The sequence below is a fragment of the Equus quagga genome, chromosome 1 (assembly GCF_021613505.1).
Source record: "Equus quagga isolate Etosha38 chromosome 1, UCLA_HA_Equagga_1.0, whole genome shotgun sequence".
Taxonomy (NCBI): Eukaryota; Metazoa; Chordata; class Mammalia; order Perissodactyla; family Equidae; genus Equus; species Equus quagga.
The window spans coordinates 21522534-21535127 of record NC_060267.1 but is presented as its reverse complement, the minus strand read 5'-3'; positions in this window follow the sequence as shown (position 1 = coordinate 21535127).

The window sequence follows — 12594 nt, the reverse complement described above, 5'->3', positions numbered from 1 at the left end:
TGATGACCCTGCCATCATAGACTGGTTGAGAAGGAGCATTAGAGCGGTTAAAATTAAGGCATTGGAAACCAGACATCCTGTGCTGAAATCCATGGTATGCTTCTTCTTAGCTGTGTGACTTTTGGCAAATTTACTTAACTTCCCTGTGCCTCAGCTTCCTCATCTTTAAAAATGGGGGAAGCAATAGTACCTACTTCGTAGGATTGCAGTGAGAATGAATGAATACATATGAAACACTTAGAGCAGGGTTGTACCCTGTAAGCGCCCAGCAACTGTTAGCCACTAGGTTAAGTGTCATTGGAATGATAGTGATAAAGGAGGAAAGATTATCAAATGAGCTGACTGGTAACATATTCACAAATTAGAGAATTGCAATGCGAGTGAGATTAAGAACAGAGAGAAAAGCATGTTTATCTGTAGTCTTCATCTGACATAGCTGGGGAATCTTTGCCTTTGTTTTCCAGGAAACACAATCGCTCTTGGCTCCACTTCAGAGGATGCACACGGCCCAGTGCAGGATGAGACCGATTTTGGCAACTGAATGGAACACTAGAGTGTTCAGTTTTAAGGCTGATTTATGAAAAGACAATGGCAATAAAGCCATTGATTAAAACATTCTAATACAACAATACAAGAAAATGATTGTTTAGAGTATTGGACATGATTTTGTTGACTCTTGAATAAGCTGCTTTGTTCCATTCATGAGAATAGTAGAATTTTGACAAACATTATACCGTGTTGTCCATTCTTGAAGAACTTAAAGTTTGCATAATTTTATATACTGTTGACTAAAACTATTACGTAGAACTATATTTGACCCACGTGTGTATACTTACATATGCTATACTATTAATATGACTTGAATTTCCCTAATAATGACAATAATTCTGTACACTTGTACAGTGCTTAAAATTCTTTTACAAATTTTTCGGTTTCTGAGGACTGGTTTCATTTGTTTTCATCGTGTGCCCTGATTAATCTCTACTCTTAAAAAAAGTAAGAAAATAGAACATCAAACTTATTTAACATCAAGTTAAAGAAAAAAATGTATTTTTCTATTGGGGGGAAAATACATAGTCAGGATGGCATGTAAAATTAATCCCTGTTGAAATGTTAATTTTATAATAACATTAGCTATAAAAGAAATCATGTGAGAGGCTGATACCATTAAAATCAGTTGATTTCTGTAGGACACAAACCACGTGAATTCCTTGTGAAGGAATACAGCTATTTCTAGCTTGACAACAAAATGCTATTTTTGCATTCTTTTTACCTGTAAAACTTCTCAGGAAGAGAAAAATTACTTTTCTACCAGCTCAAACCAAACCAAACCAAACCAAACCTTGTAATATAATTCTTTCATTGCACAAGCTGTAGCATTCCAGATGGTGGCGCTGTTCTCATGAAGGAGAACGTTCTATAAATGTTTTATTTTTTTTAAGAGGTAAATTATTATAATTGCTCTTTTATTTGCAAGTTAAGCTGTTAAGACAACAATACAATATGGGTACAATTTCTATTAACTTTTAAAAAACTACTGTTTTCAATTTGGGATTATCTTAATCTATAGTGATTAATCAGCAATGTACTTAGCGAAAAGATAGCGGTCTATTTATTATTTATGATGGATTGTAGTGTAAAAATGTGCACCACCATTCTTCGTATTTGAAAAGCAGAATGTCCAGAGAATGGCCTTATCTTTGCAAAACACAGTGCTGCAGTTTTGGAGATATAAAAGCCTGTAGAAAAGGTGTAAAATTCAAGACAAAAACGGTTGCTAAGGTGGTTTGAATGGCAGTGCTATTCAAATTCAGACGAGCAAGCTGGCCGATAAAGCCACACGATATATTACTGCCAACAGCCTTGCTTCTACCTTAGAGAAAGTTTTGTTGTTTGTTTTTTCAGTTTGGCCTCCTTGCTGTGAAAGTCATAAAGAGAGAAAAGTACATGTTGACATATTTTTATTTTCAAAAGTCACTTCCCAAAAGATGAAAATTTCTTTCTTTCTATAAAATTTACTATATAAAATGATGCCTGGATATCTGTCTCTAGCTCCCTCAATACTTGCGGGTGCTCGAGGGAAAAACAGCACCATATTTTTACTTAAATCCGACAAATGCCGAAATGTCTCTGGTGGAAGGTCTGCAGCAGTTCTGTGAATCTGGGCAGGCGACGGTCTCTGGTGCAGAAGTTGCTTCCCTGGCAGAAGCCCGTGTTACGATGATTGAGCGAATCTCTCACCGTATGAAAATCAGTCATCCCCAGGCAGGAAATTAGATACCCCGGGCGCCTTCCCTCAGTCAAGACGTCCTGAAAGTTTTGGAACTATTTTCTTTTCTTAGAGGCATAGATGGCACAGTGGACTGAGACAGGAATCCAAAAACCTGGATTCTAGAATCTCTTCAGCTACTTTTGACCTTGGGCAAGGTGCCTCACTTGTCTAAGGAGTTCCCTATGAATAATTGAAAGACTTGAATTAGCATATAGATGACCTCTAAGGCCACTCCCAAATCTGTAACTATGATTCTAAATCAAAGACATTAATAGAGATGTAAATATATATTAATTTGATATATTACTATAATTTTTATATATGTTATGTCTTATAATTTAATTTAGTATAATTTTATAAATTATATTCTATATTAATTTTGTGTATCATATTAATTTTATATTAATTTAAAATATTATAAGGGCCGACCTGGTGATGTAGCAGTTAAGTTTACACATTCTGCTTTGGCGGCCCGGGGTTCGCTGGTTCAGGTCCCGGGTGTGGACATGGCACCCCTCATCAGGCCATGCTGCCGTAGGCGTCCCACATATAAAGTAGAGGAAGATGGGCACAGATGTTACCTCAGGGCCAGTCTTCCTCAGCAAAAAGAGGAGGATTGGTGGCAGATGTAAGCTTTGGGCTAATCTTCCTTAAAATATATATTTTCGTATATTATACATTTATATATAAAATATATTAATAATATGACTACATAATTATATATATTAAATATATGCATAAGCAAAATCGATGATCTCACATAACAGGCAGGGGCATAGGGTGATTACAGGGTTGCTTAATTTAGCAGTCAGTGACACTATTAAGGATGTACATTTTTTTTTTTTTTTTTTAAAGATTTTATTTTTTTTTCCTTTTTCTCCCCAAAGCCCCCCGGTACATAGTTGTATATTCTTCGTTGTGGGTCCTTCTAGTTGTGGCATGTGGGATGCTGCCTCAGCGTGGTTTGATGAGCAGTGTCATGTCCGCGCCCAGGATTCGAACCAATGAAACACTGGGCCGCCTGCAGCAGAGTGCGCGAACTTAACCACTCGGCCACGGGGCCAGCCCCTAGGGATGTACATTTTTTTTCTGTCTTTCTGCTCTGTCATCTTCACTGCCTTTTGTCCTTAGGCTTGTGTCCTCATTGTTGCAAGATGACTGCTATAGTCCTAGAAGAAGAGGAGCCATTTCCTTCTGTGGGCCTCTTGTTACTGGCAAGGCAAGCCTTCCCTTGCAGCACCCCTACCCCACCCAGCAGACCTGCTTTCATGCATCATGAGTTATCAGCCAGAGTTATATGCCACATGCCCATGCCTAAAGCATGACTGTGTTAGACCAATAAAATTCACCTTCTGGAGTTAGAAAGGACCCAGATATACACAGCTCAATGAAATTGGGTTCTAGTAGCAAGAAAGAATGGAAAGAAGGAATGACATTTGGGTAGGCAACCAACAGGGCCAGCCACACTGCTGAACAGTGATTGCTTGATGTCACCATGCCCATAGTCTAGGATCAGAAATATATTACATGGGTACTAACATCCTGTACCCATAATAAATGTCATTAATCAATAATGGCGTGACTCTTTAATGAGTCACTTATTCAACATCAGATGGTCATTTTCTTTTTGTAAGAATAATACAAATAACTCCCCTGCCCAATTATGTGGGCTTAAGTTGCCAACATGATGCTCCTTTTCTCCCAAATTCTTGAGAGTGTAATTCCTACAAATATGATATTCTTCTACATAACTACAATACATCTATCAAAATCAGGAAATTAACAATGATACGTTCTACCACCCAATTCTCAGAAACTATTCAAGTTTACCTATTGTCCCAATAATGTTCTTTATAAGATCAAATCCAAGACTGTGTGTTGCATTTAATTGTGCCCTTCAGTCTGGAACAGTATTCCTCAGTCTTTCCTTGACTTTCATGCCCTTGACGCTTTTGAAGATTACAGGCCAGTCATTTTATAGACTCTCTCTCGACTCCCAATAAATATTTGTTGAATAACATTGAATTTTAGGGTAAAGCATGATGGAAAACATTTAGCGAGCATCAAGTAAAAAAAAAAACAGGAGTAGAAAAATCATTGTGGCAAAACACTAAGGAATTACCAGCCAGTTGGAGGGAATAAATACAGTTTTCCTACTGTAAATTAGAAAACCATAACTAAGGCATGATATTATAGAAATGAAGAAGAGAATAGGGTCCCCTTTTTACTTCCCTGGCTCACTGGTTTTGTCTCCTGGGAGGCTCCAAAGGCCATCCTGGCCCGAATTCTGACCAGTGAAAAGGAACCTATTTGCTAAGATGATGTAGCAGGAACCTTGTGAGAAAGCAGTGATGTCATCTCAAAGTTTTGATTATCAAATAAGGGCTCGGTCGACATGGTTAGAATGCACAGGAGGCGTGAGGAAAGCAAACTTCAAATATGAAGAGAAAAGAAGTTCATCTGACATGTTGCAAATAAGGCAGAACTCTGACAATGTGAAATGCTTCCCGGAGTGTTCAATCTTGCATTTTACAGAAAGGTGTCAGACGGGTTGTACATAGGAACATCAGGGCCCATGAGCGGAGTGAGTTACGAGAGAAAGCATAAGTGGAATTGCAGAATCTAGTAGAAGAGGCTGCGAAGGGGCAGGCTCCTGGTTAGCAACAGAGTTCTATGGGGAAAGAAGGGAATAAATATCACACTTACCTCTCAGAGGCCAAGTAAAGTTCTGCTTTGGAATACAGAATGGTTTATTCTTAGAATGAGATGTGTATACAGAAGGAAAACTAACTGTCTTTGAAGAAGAATACATTACAGGAGAAATTTTGATCCGTTAGAAAACAGACTGGTCTTCAGCAAAGAATCAGTAAAACTTGAGTTATGGAGTTATAACTGAGCTTGTCCCCAAATTCTAAGGTACTTTGACTTTTGTAGTGAGACACTGTACCAAAGAATCATGACCATGGGCCACTGTGTCACTTTCTTTCACAGCTTCCTAATCTTTCCAGCCAGAGCTGGAAGTAAGCAAATGCGCCACAGCTCAACTTCGCATTACCCACCCAACCCTAACTGGCCCCTTCCCAGACTCCCACGCTGTTTGTGTGACAACACGTAGAATATAAACTCTAGTGGGTCATAGATCTAAATGTGAAAGCTCAAACTATAAAACTCTTAAAGGAAACTGGGAGTAAATCTTCATGACTTTGGGTTAGGCGATGATTTCCCAGACAACCACGAAAGGCACAAGTGATAAAAGAGAAGATTGATAAATTAGACTTCAAAATTAAAAATGTTTGTGCTTCAAAGGACACCATCAAAACAAAAGGACAACCCACAAAAATGGGAGAAAATGTTTGTGACATATCTAAGACACCTGTGTGTAGAATATAAAAAGAACCTTCACAGCTCATTAGTTTTAAAAAAACAACCAAATTTAAAGATGAGTAAAGGACTTGAATAGACATTTTTCCAAAGAAGAGATATGAATGGCTAATAAGCACGTTAAAAGATCTTATCATTAGTCACTAGGGAAATACGAATCAAAACCACAATGAGATATCGTTTCAAATCCACTAACATGTCTATAATAAAAAAGATAGAAAATAACAGGCATCGGTAAGGATGTGGAGAAATTGGAACCCTCATACACTGCTGATGGGATTGTAAAAGGGGCAGCAACTTTGGGAAGCAGTTTGCCAGGTCCTCAAATGATTAAACAGTTATCATAAGACTCAGCAATTCCATTCCTAGGTGTCTACCCAAAAGAAATGAAAACACATGTCCACACAAAAACTCGTACACGAATGTTCATAGCAACGTTATTCATAATAGTCAAAAAGTGGAAACGATGCAAATGTCCATTCAATGGAATATTGTTTGGTCATAAAAGGAATGCAGTACTGCTACATCCTGTAAGACGTATGAACCTTAAAAACATAAACTTTCATTCATGCTAAGTGGAAGAAGCCGGTCACGGAAGACTACATATTGTATGATAACTACAGGAAATGTACAGAATAAGCAAAACCATAGAGACAGAAAGTAAATTAATGGTTGCCAAGCGCTGGAGGATGGGGGAGCAGGGAGTAGGGGTGGGAATTGACTGCTAATGGTTAAAAACTGTCTTTTTGGGGTGATGAAATGTTTCAAAATTAGATTACAGTGATGATTGAGCAACTCTGAAAATATACTAAAGCCAGTGAATTGTACAGGCTAAACAGGTCAACGTTGTAGCATATAAATTGTATCTTAATAAAGTTGTTTTTAAAAGCATAAATATGTATGCATATATAACCCATACACATATAACCCATAGACATATACATATATGCTATATATGTCCACACATGCACACATACATGTAGGTGAACTCTAAAGTAGCCTGGGGTTCCTGTGACGATTCCCTGGCACTACAGCGTGCAGCATGATCTTAGGGTTTTCACATTCATAACATGTTGTGGGTTCCTATGAGAAGGGAATGTAAAATATACAAGACAGTAATTTGCCTTTTCAAGTCCCTGGTTTTGGGGCAGATGCTCTCGACAGACCTGGGTTCAATATTATCCTTTCCTGGAATAAAAGTTATAAGATCAAGGAGCCCTTCTTCCATCTAGGATGACTTAGACTGGAATAAAACTTCCAAAGCCCGTTTTCATTGTTCTCATTTCCCCAGGTAAGTTTATGAGAAATGTATAATCTTTGCTTCCTGAGCACAAACTTCTTTGTATATATTAGACTTGATTTTAACCATGAATCAAATCCTGTGCAATTTATTCTGGCCTGCCTGATTTATCCATTTCTAAGAGAAGAATGTTAGAGATTTCCACTGTAATTGTGAGCTTTTGATGTCTCTTCGCATGCCCACCAGTCCTTCCCTTACTTATTAATGCTGTAATGTTAGAGACATAAGGATTTATGATTACTCTACCTCTAAGTGAATTGCTCTTTCTGTCAATATGAAATGTTCCTCTTTATTCTTCTCTGTACATTTCATCTTGAATTCTATTTTGCTTGATAGGAATGTTGTTATGCTTGCTTTCTATTTCTTAGCATCTACCTGGAAAATACTTTTTTCAGTTTATTTGTTTCCAATGCATCTCTTACAGATAACATATAGTTGAGGTCTCTTTCTTCATTTTATTTCATTTTGTTTTAGGTCAGCCTACTGGCCTAAAAATCTACTTTTTAATAAAGGAATTTAATACATTCATATTATTATAATTACAGATTATTGTACTTATTTCTGCCATATTATTTTATTTTTACTTTTTTGAAATAGTTTCATAATTATAGAATTATTGTAAGAGTAGTACAAAAGACTCCAATATATTTTTAGCCCACATTCACCAATGGTTAATATTTTGCCACATTCTTTATCATTCTTTGTCTCTCTCTCATTCTCTCTCTTTGATCTATTATATATATAATCTCTCTCTATACACACATACATATCATATGTATGTATTGTGCATCTCATAGTTATATACGCATACAATTATTTTTCTATTTCTGAACCACTTGAGAGCACACCGCAAAGATCATATCCCTTTATTCTTATATTCTTCAGTGTGAATATTCTAAGAAAAAGAAAATTATCTTACATAACCACAGTAACATCATTAAAATCAGGATACTTAATGTTGTTGTGATACCATTATCTAATTAACAATTCATATTCAAATTTTTCCCAATAATATGCCTTACAGCAATTTTTTCCCCACCCCTGTGTCCAGTCCATCATTGTGCATTATGTTTAGTTGTCGTGTTCCTTTAGTTTCCTCTAATCTGGAACACTTCTGTAGCTTTTCTTTTATTTTCATAATTTTGACATTTTTGAAGATTATAAGTCGGTTATTTTCTAGAATGTACCTCAATTTGTATTTCCTGTCATCTTGTTGTGTAGGTTTTGTACTTTTCATTGCTTATTTTTTCCTCTTCCTGGTCTTTTATTCAATTGTTGAAGCTTTTTGTTTGTTTTGTTTTGTTTACATTTAGTTTCTCTAGCTGCTTGGAAGTTACACAATCTATTTCTACTTTCGTAATGGTTACTCTCATATGATTAATACACCTATTAAACATATTTTTCTATCCACGTCTAGAATGATCCAGCATTTAGCTCCACCCTGAGACAAAACAAGCTTTTGCTTACTTTCGTTTACCGGCTCCCTCTGCTTCTGCTACCACTTTCTATGCTGAGATCATCTGGGATTTTTATTTTTGATTGTTTTTCTTTAATCCATCCCTCAGTAATTATTAAGATTTAACTATAATTTATTCTGGTTTCTTTACATCCCCCCTCATTTTTTTCTATCTTATGTCTTCTTCTTGGGTTTATTTTTAATTATTTGAAAGTACAAACTTTACTAATTTTTTTGGAGATGATTCATGGTTGATAAAATTTTTGAATCCTTACATTTCCAAAAAGTGTCTTTGCTTTCACACTTGAGTTACAGTTTGGCTAGGTCAAAATTTTAGGGCCAATTTTTTCCCTCAGAACTTCGAAGATATTGTTCCAATTTATCCTTGTTTTCAGCATTATTGATGGGGTCTGATGTTAATATGATCTTTGTTCTTATGTAGGTCATCTGCTTTTTACTCTCTAGAAGCCTTTAGAATGCCCTCTTTATTCTTTTTGTTCTGAAATTTCACAAGGATGGATCCAGATATAATTCTTTTTTCATTTCTCCTGCTTGGAAACTGGTGGAGACCAATACGAACATTTTCTTTTTCTGAGAAATTTAATTTCACTAATTCCTCAATTATTTCCTCTTTTACGTCCTCTCCGTTCTCTCTTCGTGGAACCCCGACTAAACGGCTATGGGAGTCTCTGAGTCAACCCTTCACATCTCTTTAACTTTTCTTTCATATTCTCTTTGTCTTATCCCGCTATGTTTTCAGAGAATGCCTCAGCTTGGTATTTCAAAATGCTGTTTGTATGTGTCCCTTCTACTATTTAGCTCCCAAATTGACCTATTTATTTTGAGTATCAAATTTTTATTTTCTACAATATTCTGTTAATGTTTTAGTTATAGTTATAGTATCCTTCATCTTTCCAGAGATATTTTTATACTCATTCTAAAACCTCATGAGCTCTTTTAATTATGATCCTTCAAGACGTTTTACTTGTTGAATTTTGGCTTTTGTTTTGAGGTGTTAGTTGCAGAGTCTTAGTTGCTCGGTAATCTTTTGAAAATTTGTAAGTTTGTTCTGTCAAACACTGCCTGTGTGGGAGGGGAGAGACGCTGGGGCTTCCGGTTGGTGCCGGCGCTTCCCCTTCCCCTAGTGTACCTTATCCAACACTAGAGGGCGCTCGTCTTGCTTTCTTGCCTGGCTTCTCCAGCCCGGAGCACAGCTTCACTGATCTAGCCTGCTGGTTCCTTCTCTTCCTGTTTTGTCCTTTCCTATTATCTCTCCGGATCTTTCAGAGCCTTCCTCGGCTTGCCCACTGTCCCCTTCCTGCTGTTGGCTGTAATTTCCTGAGAGAAGGGGAGAATTATACGGTGAGGTCTTTGCTACTCAGATTTGGTTGTTGTTTTACCATGTTTTAGAAACTCGGAATTACAAATCTTGAGGGAAAAAAAGGCAAGTATGTTTAACCAAAAAAGTTAAAATCTCTGCCTCAGAATATATGCTGCTAACTTTGTGGCCTCAAATGCTATTTAAAGCTTGGGAAACGAAGTTAGGAAAACTGATATTTGAGTTCCCATTCTGCCACTTTTTCTAAGTGCTGTGATCTGTGTCTGAACCTCAACTGCTTGATCCGTAAGTGGGGGATAGTAAGAGTGTGTTCTTACATACTTTGTCAGTGTCACAGAGCTACTCAAAAGTCGTTATTCCTCACACTAAATAATGCCTCCTCAGACCTTGAGGGTGGGGGGAGGAGTAGGAAGTAGGAGAACAGAAGAAAAGACTGAGGTGACCAAGATGGGGGAACAGGAGATTGCCACAAGCTCTTGCCCCGGACTTCTGTTTTCTAATCACGGCTCTCAATTCCTTAGAATTCCTAAAACCAATCTTTTCTGTGGGTCTAATCTAGAAACGCTGCTTTCCTTATGATATAAAACCTAGCCAAAAGAATCACTGTGAAGGTTCCCATTTAACCAGAGCGGATAATTGGTTATGGGGCATATCAGGTAGGGGATGGCTATTGATACTCAGTAGATAGGATTATAAAATTATATTAACTTTTCCCTGGAACTTCAGCAAAGCAACAGTTTTATACCCATCTTGTTGTCTGTGTAAAAGAACTTGGAGTTATCTAAAATCTGAATCTGAAAATACCTTCTATAAAGAGAAGACTTTGCATTTTTTCTTTTCAATGGTGAAAAACTGGATAGAACCATAAGCGCTTCAAAGGCTCTGAAATCCGCATGGGCTGGAGCCCCAGGCAGAGTCCCCACCAGGACGCTTCTCCTCAGAGGATTCTTATGCTCTTCCTCTCTTCAGGGAAGACAGTTTCTCAGCCATTTCAGCCCAAGATGTGCTCCAGTTACAGGTACTCACTTTGGGGCTTAATGTTCAGCGGTCCAATGAACATGGATAATACTGCAATGCAATGGACAGAGAGAGAGATTTCGTCCCAATGCACTTTCACAGAGGTTATAACAGACGGCCTTAGCTACGATTGGAATTCTGTGTTTTACTTCTTGGTTAAAATAATTCTTTGCCAAAATATTTTCTTCACTAGTGTGAAACCATCTAGCTGAATCAAAATGGTGCTGCTGCCTAAGGATTTCTTATGTGGGTGATCATCATTTTTCAGAGGTGAGACTGTTTGTTTCCCTCCATTCTCATTCTTCAGGGATTATTCCGTCATACAGGATTCAGCACGATTTACCCAGCACCCATTCACTCTTTTTGGGTTTATAGAAAGGATCAGTTTGGTCCGAGGTTTCTCATAGTTTAAAATGGAGGCATCTAGTGATGGTCAGGATTTGGGGAGGAAGTAGATTTAATAGGCTGGGAGAAGGGTGAGAGACTGGACACCATCTGGAGTTATTTCCAGCTACGTCAGGCAGATTGTTATTGACCTGAAGCTGGCAGCTTTTCTGTGGCCTGCACTATACGAATATAGTGAGCTCAGCCAGGTCTCAGCTGACAGGCTCTCATATTTCTAGACACTCCAGCAGTGGGTCCCAGAATGTAGATTTCATGGACAAGGATAATTAAAAATAAAGGAATTATGAAGATACATAGAAGACGAAAAATCTTAGAATAAAGGTCAACTGTTTAAATTGAATAATTTCAAATATATGAAAAGACTCACTATCATGTCCTTAATTTTCTAATTTTCTTCCTGACCGATGAAAATCAAATCCTGGGTCAGCACTGGAACACACACATAAATGTCTGAGAACCAGTGTCCCTCATCCATGGATAGTCTGTAATTTTTCAGTCTGCAAATCCACTTCACATATTTAGAGAATACCTATTATGTCAGAATACAAGAGTGAACAACAGCCGTCCATTGTAACACACTTGTGTGCCCAATTATCCAGAACACTTCACCAATGTCTTACTTGAGTTCACTATTCTTTCAAATAAAAGAAGTATTTGCGTAACTATAATCACCCAAATAGCCATTTTTGGCTACTGTTTCAATCTCCAATCTGAATGACTCTGAGGGGAGTAAAAGGGTAATGTTTAAACATCAGAGTGTTTTCATGTTTGAGGGGATGATTTTAAACTCTGCTTGCTGAGAAAGCAAGAAAGATGAAGCATAAAGAAGAGCCTGTACACCTAGGTGAGACTGTTTCTTTGGTGTTATGTATATGTAACTAAGAAGCCAGAACTCAGATAAAGGAATTGCAGTCTTAATAGCACACTCCTGGAAAGCCAAAACTGCATTTCCTTTTTGTCCAATTAAGGAAAGTTTGACTGAAGGGCAGGAAGGTTTCGCTGTTCTGTCCTTATTGCTCAACGAGCTCGTTGAACAGGCTAAACGGGAGCAGAGTGGGCATTCAGGGGCGAGGGACTGCTTCATTCCGAGGGTTACTAGGCAGCTGCCAAAGACAGTTAAAAAAAATAAAAGAAAACTGCTCAAAGCCTGATGCATGAAGCACCAGATCGACGTGTTGGGGCTCGCAGTTTTAGTTACAGCAAACTAATTACCATCCGCATAATTTCTAGTTATGGATGAGGGACTATTTGCGCAGCATCCAGTACTTTTCATATTATCTCACCTTGGAATCTGCAAATTAATAGAGGTAATATATTATTATGGATAAAGATTGAATCTGGCGATGATCTCAGACGCTGAAGGGACCAGCTGTCCCATAGCACAGGGGATTTTTTCATGCTTCTCGGGGAGTTACACTTGAACT